This window comes from Panthera uncia (assembly GCF_023721935.1).
Source record: "Panthera uncia isolate 11264 chromosome B2 unlocalized genomic scaffold, Puncia_PCG_1.0 HiC_scaffold_24, whole genome shotgun sequence".
NCBI classification, from domain to species: domain Eukaryota; kingdom Metazoa; phylum Chordata; class Mammalia; order Carnivora; family Felidae; genus Panthera; species Panthera uncia.
Genome location: NW_026057580.1, coordinates 14,616,727 through 14,629,663, shown reverse-complemented (window position 1 = coordinate 14,629,663; position 12,937 = coordinate 14,616,727). Strand labels below are relative to the sequence as shown.

The 12,937-nt window shown below is 44.2% G+C and overlaps 1 protein-coding gene across 2 annotated transcripts in view; it reads left to right on the top strand.

Annotated features, from left to right (window-relative positions):
• Positions 1–637: 637 nt before the first annotated feature.
• RCAN2 (regulator of calcineurin 2) overlaps positions 638–12,937 on the top strand; it is a 279,002-nt gene continuing 266,702 nt past the window's right edge. Inside the window, exon 1 of one of the 2 annotated variants that reach the window (XM_049652820.1) lies at positions 638–780. The gene's annotated coding sequence lies outside the window, so the exon portion shown is untranslated. Of the gene's footprint in view, positions 874–12,937 lie in introns of both variants that reach the window. The other variant, XM_049652819.1, reaches the window with a different exon arrangement.

Here is a 12,937-nt window from a genome sequence, read left to right as displayed (position 1 = left end):
CGTGGGCGGGGCGGGCGCAGGTCTCCAGCCAGAGGGCGCGGCACCCACCCCGAGCAGACGCCCCGAAGACCACCCCCCCCCACGCCCCGCCCCAGGGGGCTTCCTGACCTTTCCTTTCCCGGAGTCGGGGGTTCAGTCTGCCTGTAAGAAAAGTCTCTTTTCCAGTACTCCCCACCCAGTTTGCCTCTCCGCCAGTTTCTTCTGGGCTGTCGCTGCCCAGTCACCCTTAGCTTCACAATCAGCCCCCCGGCCCACTCACACCCCCAGGAGGCCCCTACCCGGCGGTGACCCCGGGGACCCCTCCCCGCAGGGGCCGGACTCCCGCGGACCCGCTCGCGCGCTAGGTGTCCAGAGGGTCTTCTTCGCTTCCCGGGCACCCTGAACGGGAAGCGGGGTGTGGGGGAGCCGAGGGCAGGGTGGGAGCCCGGGGAGCCGAGCGGGTGCGGGCCCGGGAAGGGCGCCGGGTCAGGGGGGAGGAGAGGAGAGGAGGCCACACAGGGGCTTTCGGTTTCCTGGGGTCTGATTGGAGGTTGGCCCGATGAGTCGGAGCTGGGGGCGCGCCCATCTCCGCTGGCTCCTGCGAGAGCCGGCGGCTCGGCCCCTCCCCGGAGCCGCTTTGTCCCGGCTGACCGCGGCCGAGGTTGCGGGGAGGAGCGGGCGGGAGGCACGGAGCCGGGGACACACGGACCGCGAGACCGGAGGCGGGGCGCGCCGCGCACGGCCCCACGCCCAGGCCCGCGGGCATCGCGCCCGCCCCCACGCGCTCGCTCCGGCGGGCAGGTGAGCAGGCAGCGCCGCGCCCGCAGTCACCGGCCCCGCGGACGCCGGAGCCGCCGCCTCAGCCCCTGCCGGCGCTTCGTGGACGCCCAGCAGGTCGGTTATGTAACCGCGCCGGCCCGCTCGCCCCTGCGCCCGGTCCAGCGGGGACTGCGCGCGGCGCCCCGGCCGTGGCTGAGGGCGCGACGAGGGGCGGGCGAGCGCGGTGGGGTTCGGGGGCTGGGCAGGGGGGCGGCAGCCGCGGACGGAGGGGGTTCTGCTCCGGCTCTCAGTCCCCGCGGCGGCCGAGGGGACGGAGGTCTCCCTTGACCCCCCTCTAGAGGGCGCGGGTCTCTAAGAGCCCCTGCCCCATTCCTAGTGGCCCAAGGGCTCGCCTTCCTAGTAGCAGCAGCAGGTGCACAAGTAGAACAGCGAAGATGACGCCTGTGGCCCCCGGGACTGAGGTTTGGAGAGGGGGTGAGGGCAGGTGGACTGCACTCTGAGGGGAGGAAGAAAAGGGGAGAGAACTAGAAACTCCTTATCAGTGCTCCTAAAAAGTGCTGGAGAGGAGGAAGGTACTTGGAGGCGCAGCGGGCTGGGAATTGTCCTGCCTGGGATTAGTGGGCATGGGTCATCTAAAAATAACTTCAAGTTTGAAAAGTGAAATAGAAGGGAGTGCAGTGTGCTGAGTTTGCCTGCCTGTGGGATGCTTCGCTCTAGAAGTCACCAGAGGGAACAGGCAAATCCCAGCCGCCTGGTCTCACTGGTTTCCAGGGTGTCTCGGTTTGACTTTTAGTTAATGATTTACTCTCCAAGGCACTGCTGTCTTTTTCTTATCCCAGAATGAGTTATAGCAGGGTGCATGCTTTGAATCTTTCCTATTTTCTACATCATTGGGATAGAGGTGTTCAGTGGACATCTAATGAGTTCGTTACCAGAGCTATTTTTTTTTTATTTTTTATTTTTGGTATGATTTTAGTAAAAACAACAGTTTCTGGGCTCCTTTTAACATACAGTCCCACAACTGAAGGTGAAAGGCGGCTACGGCATTCCAGTCCACACTTCTTCCTTCCTTCAGCTAGAATCACATTTAACCTGTCACACAGAGGGTAGGCTTTAGGAAAAGTAGGACATTTAAAAAAAAATGCCACTCAACTTTCTCACATATTACATCAACATCAAAACACAGGACAAATATATCACAGGCACAGGACAACACTTGCTAACTGGCCCTCTCCATTCTGGGGAAGCAGCAAAGTCGGAAAAGCTGAGGAGCTGGAAAGGATCAAGAAGCAGGTCAGCATTGACTATAGAACGAGGCAGGGGAGTGAGCATTTGGCTGCTTTTCAGGCTGCCCATTGATTTTCGTTAGCCCTGGAGCTATTATCTTAAGTACAATCAGTCATTGCATTGAATTAGTCTAAAATGTGAGTTGCACTTTGCTTTCAAATCCCCTGCAAATCAAATCAGCATTTATTGAGCACCTACTACTCAAGTCCAGTCCACAGAATTTTGTGAGGGAAAAGTGTCCTCAAATAGAGCTACAGGATCCCAGGAGCTTTCAGAATGCCTTGTGTGTGCAGGTCCTGCAGAAGCCAACTAAATCTAGGAGGATGTGGCTCTCCCTCGCCATTGATGAACATTTAACAAGCGTAAGTGGGAACTCGAGAACTTTGCCATTTGCAAGTTCCCATTACACTCTTTTGAAAGCTACTTACGTAATTGTTTGCAGTTAGTTATATATATTACGGAAAGTAGCTTTATTGAGATAGGTTTTGATAGTAACTGAGGTTTCATTTTATTTCTTTGGGTAATTTTATTTCTTTGGGTACCATGCACTCAGTTTAATTTTTTTAAGTATTTATTTATTTGGGGGAGAAAGAGAGAGAGAGAGGGGGAGGGAATGAGAATGAGCGGGGCAGAGGCAGAGAGAGAGGGAGACGCAGAATCTGAAGCAGGCTCCAGGCTCCAAGCTGTCAGCACAGAGCCCGAAGTGGGGCTAGAACTCACGAACCGCGAGATCATGACCTGATTGAAGTCGGATGCTTAGCCGGCTGAGCCACTGAGGCGCCCCCATCCGCTCAGGTTATTTAGCAGTTATTTGTTAAGCATCTACTGTGGGCCATGTAGGCCCTGTGCCAGGGGATAAAAGAATGAAGCCCAGGCATTTCAGAAATCAATCTAGCAGAAAAGAAGGAGAAGAAAATAAGTGATAGTGATCCACATGGTGAATGGCTAGTGGAGATAGGAACAAGTTCATTGGAAGCCCAAAGAAGGAAGGGTGGAGGGAATCTGGAAGAGATTCCAGGAAAGCAGTGCACTTGGACTGCATTCCAGTAGGCAGCAGCAGCTTTTTTTTCTAGAGAAGGGGCCAGGTAGGTGTTCCACATCAAAGGCAAGTTTGTGTTCAAAGAACATTTAGGTCCTCTGAAATGAGGGGGTGGCAGGAGAGTTTGGGGGGTGTTTCAGTGAGCCTGAGATGTGAATACACTCTACTGAGGAGGAGAAACTATGTAGCCTTTTTGAGGAGAAAAGATTTGATCTCATTTGAATTTTGCAAAAGTGACTTTGGAGGTCCTAAATAGGTGGTATCGCAAAGGGGAATGAGCTTAGATTTTAGACCACTGGAGTGATGTAAGCAAAAGAAGAAGAAGAAGAAGGAGGAGGAGGAGAAGAAGAAGAAGAAGAAGAAGAAGAAGAAGAAGAAGAAGAGGAAAAATTAATTGTGCTTGAGCCAGGTAAGATAGAGAAAGAGAAGAGAGATCCTTAGAGAGCCATTTCAGAGGGAGAATTAGTAGTAGTAGGTCACCAAGTGGGTGGTGGTGTGGAAGGAGTTGATGTCTAGATGGATGGTCAGGTTTTTAACTAAGTTAGGAATTAGGCGAGAAGGATTAGATTTGAGAAGGATGAGGAATTTCAACTGAAATCTTTTCCTCTGAGATCAGGAAGAAAACAAGGATGCTCATTTGCCACATAGTGCTGGCAGCCAGAGTAATTAGGCATGAAAAATAAATGAAAGGCATCAAATAAGAAAGGAAGGAGTAAAACTGTCTCTATTTGCAGGTGACATATACATAGAAAGCTCTAGAGAGTCCACTAAAAAACTGTTAGCAGTAATAAACAAATTCAGTAAAGTTGTAAATATGAAATCAATAAGCAAAATAAGTTGCATTTCCATATGCTAATAACGAAGTATCAGAGAAATTAAAGAAACAATCCCATTTATAATTCTATCAAAAAGAATAAAATACCTAGGAATAAATTTAACCAAGGAGGTGAAAGATTTGTACACTGAAAACATTGATGAAATAAATTGAAGAAGACACATAAATAGAGAGATAGTCCATGCTCATGGATTGCAAGAATTAAAATTGTGAGAATGTCCATACTACCCAAAGCAATCTACAGATTCCATGCAATCCCTATCAAAATACCAATGGCATTTTTCACAGAAATAGAACAAACAGTCCTAAAATTTGTATGGAACTACAAAAACTCCAAATAGCCAATGCAATCTCAAGAAAGAAGAACAAAGCAGGAGGCATCACACTTTCTGATTTTAAACTATGTTATAGAATTATGGTAACCAAAGCAGCATGGCATAAAAACAAACACATAAATTGGTGGAACAGAATAAAGATCTCAAAAATAAACTCACCTGTATGTGTTCAATTATTTTATGACAAAGGAACCAAAAATATACAATGAAGAAAGGATAGTCTCTGCCATAATGGTGTTGGGAAAATTGGATCACTGTATTACACCATACACAAAAATTAAGTCAAAGTGGATAAAAGGCTTGAATGTAAGATTTGAAGTCATGGAATTTCTGTAAGAAAATATAAGGGGTAATTTCCTTGACACTGGTCTTGGCAATGATTTCTTGGATTTGTCAACAAAAGCAAAAATAAACAAATGGGACTATATCAAACTAAAAACCTTCTTAATAAGAAAGGAAACCATCAACAAAATGAAAAGGCAACCCATGGAGTGGGAGAAACTATTTGTAAATCACTTATCTGATAAGAGTTCATATCCAAAGCATATGAAGAACACATACAACTCAATAACAAGAAAACAAAACAAAACAAAACAAAACCAAACCCCACAAACAATCCAATTAAAAAATGGACAAAGGATCTGAATATACACCTTTTTTCCAAAGAAGACATACAGCTGGCCATTAAGTACATGGAAAAGTGCACAACCTCACTAATTATCAGAGAAGTGAAAATCAAAACCACAATGAGATATTACCTTATACCTATTTAGAATGGCTATTGTCAAAACAAAACAGAACAAAAAAACCAAGAGATAAGTATTGGCAGGGATGTGGGAACAAAGGAAATCCCTGTGCACTGTTGTTGGGAATATAATTGATGGGAATATAAATTGGTGTGGCCACTATGGAAACAGTATGGAAGTTCCTCAAAAAATTAAAAGTAGATCTATTATGTGATCCAACAATCCTACATCTGGAAATTTATTAGGAAATAAGTATAGGAAACAATTCACTATCTTGAGAAAATATCTGTACCACCATGTTCATTACAGCATTATTTACAATAGCCAAGAGAGAGAAATAACCCAAGCGTCTGCTGATGAATGAATGGATAAAAGAAAGAAAAAATATGTATTTTATATATATATAAGAAAATATATGTATTTTATATATATATAAGAAAATATATGTATTTTATATATAAAATAGAATATTATTTAGCCATAGAAGGAAGAAAACCCTGTCATTTGCAACAACATGGATGGACCTTGAGGGTATCATGCTAATTAAATAAGTCAAAGAAAGATAAGTATTGCGTGATCTGACTTCTATGTGGAATTTAAAACAAACCAAGCTCATAGATCTAGGGAACAGGTTTGTGGTCACCAGAGAGTGGGCGATGGGAGGTGGGCAAAATGGGTGAAGGGGGTCAACAGGTACAAACTTCCAGTTATAAGATAAATAAGCCCTGGGTATGTAATGTATAGTGTGGCGATTATAGTTAATAATCCTGTACCGTATATTTGAAAGTTGCCTAGAGAGTAGATCTTAAAAGTTGTCATCATAAGAAAAAATATGTGTAACTAACTATGGGAGGTGATGGAAGTTAACTAAACTTATTGTGGCAATCACTCTGCAGTATATACAAATACCAAATCATTATGATGTACACCTAAAATAAATATAATACCTGTATTATATATCAATTGTATCTCCGTAAAACTGAGGCAAAAGGGTAGTAAATGGGAAAGAGTGGGTTTGAGAAAGATGGGGAAGTTTGACTTTATTTTTGTTTTTAAATTTTTTTTTAATGTTTATTTATTTTTGAGACAGAGAGAGACAGAGCATGAACAGGGGAGGGGCAGAGAGAGAGGGAGACACAGAATCTGAAACAGGCTCCAGGCTCTGAGCTGTCAGCACAGAGCCTGACCCGGGGCTCGAACTCACAGACCGTGAGATCATGACCTGAGCCGATGTCGGACGCTTAACCGACCAAGCCACCCAGGCGCCCCTGACTTTAAAGATCAAATGAAAATGCTCAGGAGGCACTTGTATTTTCAAAGGTAATTTCTTTATTCCTGGTGCCAACCTTCTACTCATTTTACCTTCATTCCTGAGACTGTCTAGGGCTGCCCTTAGAGAAGAGGTAGATGAATTTTTTTCAATTCAATTGTTTTAAAGTTTATTTATTTGAGAGAGAAAGAGCATGTGTGCGCACAAATGGGGCAGGGGCAGACAGAGAGAGGGAGAGAGAGAATCCCCAGCAGGTTCCGCACTGTGAGTGAGGAGACTGATGCAGGGCTTGATGCTGGCTCGGTGCAGGGCTGTATGTAGGTCTCGAACTCATGAACCATGAGATCATGACCTGAGCTGAAGTCCAATGCTCAACTAACTAAGCCACCCAGGTGCCTTGAGGGAGATGAATTTGACTGCAGGAAGTTGTTTCTACCTACTTCCCCAAAAGTGAAAGTATGAACTGTCAATTATCTGAAAGAGTGGTGGTAATAACAGTAAAAATAATTTTAATGATAATAATATACCATTTATTGAGTGTTTATCCTGAGCACAGGGAGTTAGAGCTCTATATAAATTATCATATTTGCCCCACATGAAGCAGACATTGTTGTTACTCTCATATAATTGATAAGAAATGCAAGGCAAAGGGAGGGTACCTTGTCTAGGCCACGCAATTAATAAGAGGTACACACAGGCCTTGCCAGCACTTGGAATCACCATGTGAATTAATAACGTTGGAATAAGTCCTATTAATCTGGAGTGTGTTTTTTACCCTATGTTTGAATATTTGTGGCTGATGCCGTAGAAGAGAACAGGACTCAGTCAGGAATTCTGGCTCTCATCTGGGCTCTACACCTGATTTGTGGTGTGACCTCTGCAAAGTCTCAGCCCCACTTAGGCTTTAGCTATTTTAAATCTGTATATTAATGGGAGAAGAGGTTGACCAGATGATCTCTAGATTCTTGACACTTGGAAGTCCTGCCACCCTGTCTCAGATTTTACCACTAGATTTTACTACTAGAGTCACTGATTTGGCTTAACATGATGCCTGCCTGGTCACTTTTAGAATAGGACTACTGCTACGACTTTTTTTTTTAATGTTTATTTATTTTTGAGAGAGAGACAGAGCGTGAGTCGACGAGGGGCAGAGAGAGGAGGAGACACAGAATCCAAGGCTCCAGGCTCCGAGCTGTCAGCAGAGTCCGTCGCGGGGCTCAGACTCACAAACTGTGAGATCATGACCTGAGCCGAGGTCGGACGCTTAACCGACTGGCCACCCAGGCGCCCCTACTCCTACTACTTTTCCTCCTTCTCCTCCTTCTCCTTAACAGTATAGTGATTCAGCAGTTCTGTACATTACTCAGTGCTCATGGAAAAGTGTGTTCCTAATCCCCTTGGCCTCTTTCACCCATCCCCCACCTACCTCCCCTCCGGCAACCAAGTATGTTCTCTGTATTTAAGAGTCTGATTTTTGTCTTTCGTTTGTTCATTTGTTTTGTTTCTTAACTTCCGCGTATGAGTGAAGTCATACGATATTGGTCTTTGACTTATTTCAGTTAGCATAATACCCTCTAGATCATCCATGTTGTTGCAGATGGCAAGGTCTCGTTCTTCTTTTATGGCTGGGGAATATTCCATTGTATGTACACCCCATTCTTCTTCATCACTTCGTCTATGGATGGACACTTGGGTTGCTTCCGTATCTTGGCTATTGTAAATAATGATGCAATAAGTATAGGGGTGCATATATCTTTTTGAATTAGGGTGTTTTTGTTTTCTTTGGGTAAATACCCAGTAATGGGACTACTGATTCATATGGTATTTCTATTTTTAATGTTTTGGGGAACCTCCATACTGTTTTTCCACAGTGGTTGGACCAAATGCATCCCCACCAACAGTGCACAAGGGTTCCTTTTTCTCCACATCCTAGCCAACCCTTGTTGTTTCTTGTGTTTTTTTAAAATTTATTTATTTATTTTTTAAAATTTAATGTTTTATTTATTTTTGAGACAGAGAGAGACAGAGCATGAACGGGGGAGGGTCAGAGAGAGAGGGAGACACAGAATCTGAAGCAGGCTCCAGGCTCTGAGCTGTCAGCACAGAGCCCGACGCGGGGCTCGAACCCACGGACTGTGAGATCATGACCTGAGCCGAAGTCGGATGCTTAACCGACTGAGCCACCCAGGCGCCCCTAAAATTTATTTTTAATGTTTATTTAGTTTTGAGAGAGAGAGAGAGAGAGAGAGAGACAGACAGACAGAGTGTGAGTGGGGGAGGGGCAGAGAGAGAAGGAGACACAGAATCCGAAGCAGGCTCCAGGCTCTGAGCTGTCAGCACAGAGCCCGACGTGGGGCTCGAACTCACAAACCATGAGATCATGACCTGAGCCAAAGTCGGACGCTTAACCGACTGAGCCACCCAGGTGCCCCTCTTGTGTTTTTTTGTTTCAGCTATTCTGACAGATGTCAGGTGATATCTCACTGTGGTTTTGATTTGCATTTCCCTAATGATGAGTGATGTTGAGCATATTTTCATGTGTCTGTCGGTTATCTGTGTTGTCTAGAATAGAATAGGAGTACTTCTAAAAGGCCTAACTCAAATGATTTGATGTGAACTAGTCTATAGTGGAGGTGCTCACAAGGGTGTCTGATGTGGGGGGCAGCCCAGTTCAGTGAGGGGTAACCTGAATGAGCACTGAAGCAGAGGAATCTCCGTAGTCACTGATCAATTTCTTTATTTTAGACATGTTCCTTAAATTCTGAGACTTAGCTTGCTCATCTCTGAATAATTGGGGTGATTAATATACGTGTTACAAGACTGTTGTAAGAGGTGAAACAGATCACATAAAGCAGGCACTGTATACCAGACTCCCTCATTGAAGGGGCTCGGTAAATGGGGTCCTCACCCCTCATGCTCCCCTCCTCCACCCCAGGAACAGACATGCAGTAAAGGGATTATATAGAGTGTTTCTTAGGAAAAGCTCCTACCTCATAGTTTTGCTAAGGGCCACCTCTTCATGAGCATCACTTCTCTATCTTCGAAAGTAGTATAGGGGCACCTGGGTGGCTCAGTCGGTTGAGCTCTTGATTTCAGCTCAGGTCATGATCCCGCGGTTGTGGGATAAAGCCCTGTGTTGGTCTCCAAGCTGAGTGTGGAGCCTGCTTGGGATTCTCTCTCTCTCTCTCTCTCTCTCTCTCTCTCTCTCTCTCGTTCCAATAAAACTAGGAACGAAAGAAAGAAAGGGAAAGAAGGAACTCTATATCAGGAATATAAAAACACATAGCACATCAAAAACCTTTCAAGATGTGAGTCTCAAAGTGTCCGTTAGTAAATAACCCTGTAACATATAAAGAAGTTTCAACATTCTGCAAAGTTTTAGGCTCTTCTTTTGTTACCTCATAAATAGGCCAGAATTACTGTAAAGAAATAGTATGCCTAACCCCATTATTATGGGATTATTATTGTGGCATCAAATATATGGGCGACAGAATGACTTCCTGCTCTCTATGTGCTTGTGTGCCTGCTACCTACGCCTTTAAAATATTCACTGTCCTCGTGTCCTCTCTCTAGTGTTATCAACAACCAGGTGTCATATGTTGTAGTTTATATTAATTAATCAAGTTGAAGATTTTTTTTTTTAAGAAGCAGCCTTAAACTCAACTGAAGCTGTTTTTAAGTCCCTTAAAAAGTGTATGATCATGAATGGTACTTTCTAGAAGTTAAAGAAAAGTTTCCAAAAATAGCTCAAACTTCCTGAAGTTCAGAATGCCCACAGAAAACATTTTCTGTAATTAATATGGAAAGGGATTTATTTTCATATCTGATCTCCCCACGCACAACTCACTTTGAAACAGGGATGAAACATGGGTTCCCTAAGCTTTGGAAAGTGTGCATAAGAAGACATTGTCAAGGGTAACAGTTACTGTTGGACAAAAGAATTGTGTACTTTGAGCGTTGCATCCTAGTTTTTGTCACTTTTGCCTTAGTTCTTTGTGGGAATAATTGCTTTGTTGTTTCACGTACTTAAGAGATGCCTGCTACAAAATATTCTAGGTTCTTTGAGGGCATGGGCCATGTCCTAATACTCCTTTGCGGTGTTGGGGATAAAGCATAAAAAGCCTGGACTTGGCATGAAAAGGCCTGGATCCTCATCCTGGCGTTGTCACTTCCCAGCTATGTAACCTTGAGCTTCCCATTGACCTAGCCGTCATAGGAGCTGGCATTTGTTGAATGCTGCCCTTGTCCCAGACACTGCACTCAGCACCCTGCATACGTTATCTCATTTAATCCTTACAACAACTCTACCATGGGGGTATTATCATCACTATTTACAGATGAGCACACCCTGAGGAGGAGGGGGAGCGAGCCACTCAGTATCCATTCTCTGAATTGCTATTTTATTATCTGTCCAATTAGGAAAAGAACACTTGATCTGCCCACCTTCGAGTCGTGAAGGTGAAATGCTATGAGTCTGTGACTGTGCACTGAAAAATGCGATACCCTGTACAGATGTTAAGAATGATTGACACAGTGGGGGCCTCTCAGGAGATCTGTTATAGTTGGGCCCGGTATAGCCCCAGGTCTGTTTGGTGTATAAAATGCTTTTATAGAATGTATTAAAAAACTGTCTTTCCTTGTCTTGTTTATTGGCGGTTTGTTTATGGTGGCTGTTTTTTTTTAAGGGTAACTTACTTGTTGTCAATACCACCAAGACTTGACCAGCCTGGGCCAGGAGGAGGCTGAGGAGGCCATAGACGTGGGTCCTGCTGGTGAAGGGGGATGGGTGGAGAACGTGATTTACAGACAAGAGGTAACTGCCAGAGGAGTGTTTTAGTACAAACAGAGAAGGCTGAAAGTCAAAGCCAAGGTCGAGAAAGGCATAGGCATGATGTAGAGTACAAGAAATCGTCACCAGGGTTTAAGCATGAGCGACTGGTAGGACATGGAATCTGCTCAAGAAGGCCACAAATACCCCCCCAGTGTCTGTTGTCTGTCTACTTACCAGGAAAACTAGGCACCCTCTGGCCTGATTTTTTCTTTTCTTTTCTTTTTTTCTTTTTTTATTTTTTTAAACGTTTATTTACTTTTGAGGGAGAGAGAGAGCAGGGGTGGGGGAGGGGCAGAGAGAGAGGGAGACACAGAGTCCAAATAAGGCTCCAGGCTCTGAGCTGCCAGCACAGAGCCTGAAGTGGGGCTCGAACCCACAAACTGCAAGATCATGACCTGAGCTGAAGTCGGCCGCCTAACCGACTGAGCCACCCAGGCGCCCCAGCTGATTTTTTAATGGTTTCTTTTTCTTGGACATAGGTGCTTTTTATAAAACTTAAAAAAAATCTAAAACAGACTAGTATAAAAAAGGGACAATTAAAATCACATGTATTCTCATGAACAAGTGATAATTACTATTAACATTTTGTTGTTATTTCCTTTCAGGCTTTTTATATGCCTATCTTGTGTAGAATTGGGAATCATACTATGTACAGAATTTTGCATTCTGTGCATTTCACCAAACATTTTAAATAACTTTTTATGCAAAGTCAACAGACTTTGTGAACATTGTTTTCAGTATCTGCAGAGCATTCCCATGTATGATTTTACCAAATTCATTTACCTTCTCCCCTATTGTTGGACATTAAGCTGATCCTCAGTTAACCAAGGATCGTGAATAAAGTTTGACGAACATCTTTGGTCATATTTTTTCTACTTTTTGGGTCATTTCCTAGGATAGATTGTTGGAAGTAGAATTACTGGCTCAAACAGATGGGCCTTCTGAAGGCTTTCTCTGTGTTTTGACATCGTGTTTCGTTTATTTTTCCGGGAGGTTGCAGTAATGTAACATTCCCACAAGCAATGCATTAGAATGTAGGTCTCACTTCCATCCTGCTTGTAAGCACCTTTCCGGTGGAAGTAGGGGTGATTGGTATCAGTGCTTTTTCCCGAGGTAACTCTTACTCTGGACATGCACTTGCTTAACAGTGCTTCAAGGAGGTTGGGATTGTGTGTGTGTGTGTGTGTGTGTGCGCGCGCGCGCGCGCGCGCGCGCATATGGGAATTGAGAACGCGTGGGTGGGGATCTGGTAGATTTTACGTGCATAAGTGTGTATAGGAGAGCTGGCTAGAGTGGCTTCACTTTTCTCCCGGTGGTTCCATTATCAGGGGCTTGGCATTCGATGCCATGGGCCATGTGGGGCCAGAACACTGACAGCTGTCACTGCAGCCTGTTGAGCCACTGAAGCTCACTTAAACTAAGTGGGATAGGCAACTTCTATTTAAGTGAGAACTGGTTCAGTTTGCCTTTAAATCCTGAAAAATATGCACGGTAAATTTGCATGTGTATTTGCTTTAGTTGGTTTTGACTGGTTCCCCTTCCACTTTGGCAGGGCCTTTGGGCAGGCTTCTGACAGGTATGTCTTTTCTTTTCACCTTCTTTTGTATAAACAACTAGGATTTTCAATTAGAATCTTCTTAAAAATCACTTAACTGGTTATTATTCTAGAATTTTCATTTCATGACTATTCAGATTAGTCTTTCAAAAAAAGGCTTTGCATTCACTATTAGGCCATCATCAACTGTCTTGATTATATTGACCAGTTATTGAGATATTGAGATAAACAGCCAATTTGAATCATTTTCCCCCCTGACGTTTTCTGAAAGACAGGCTAA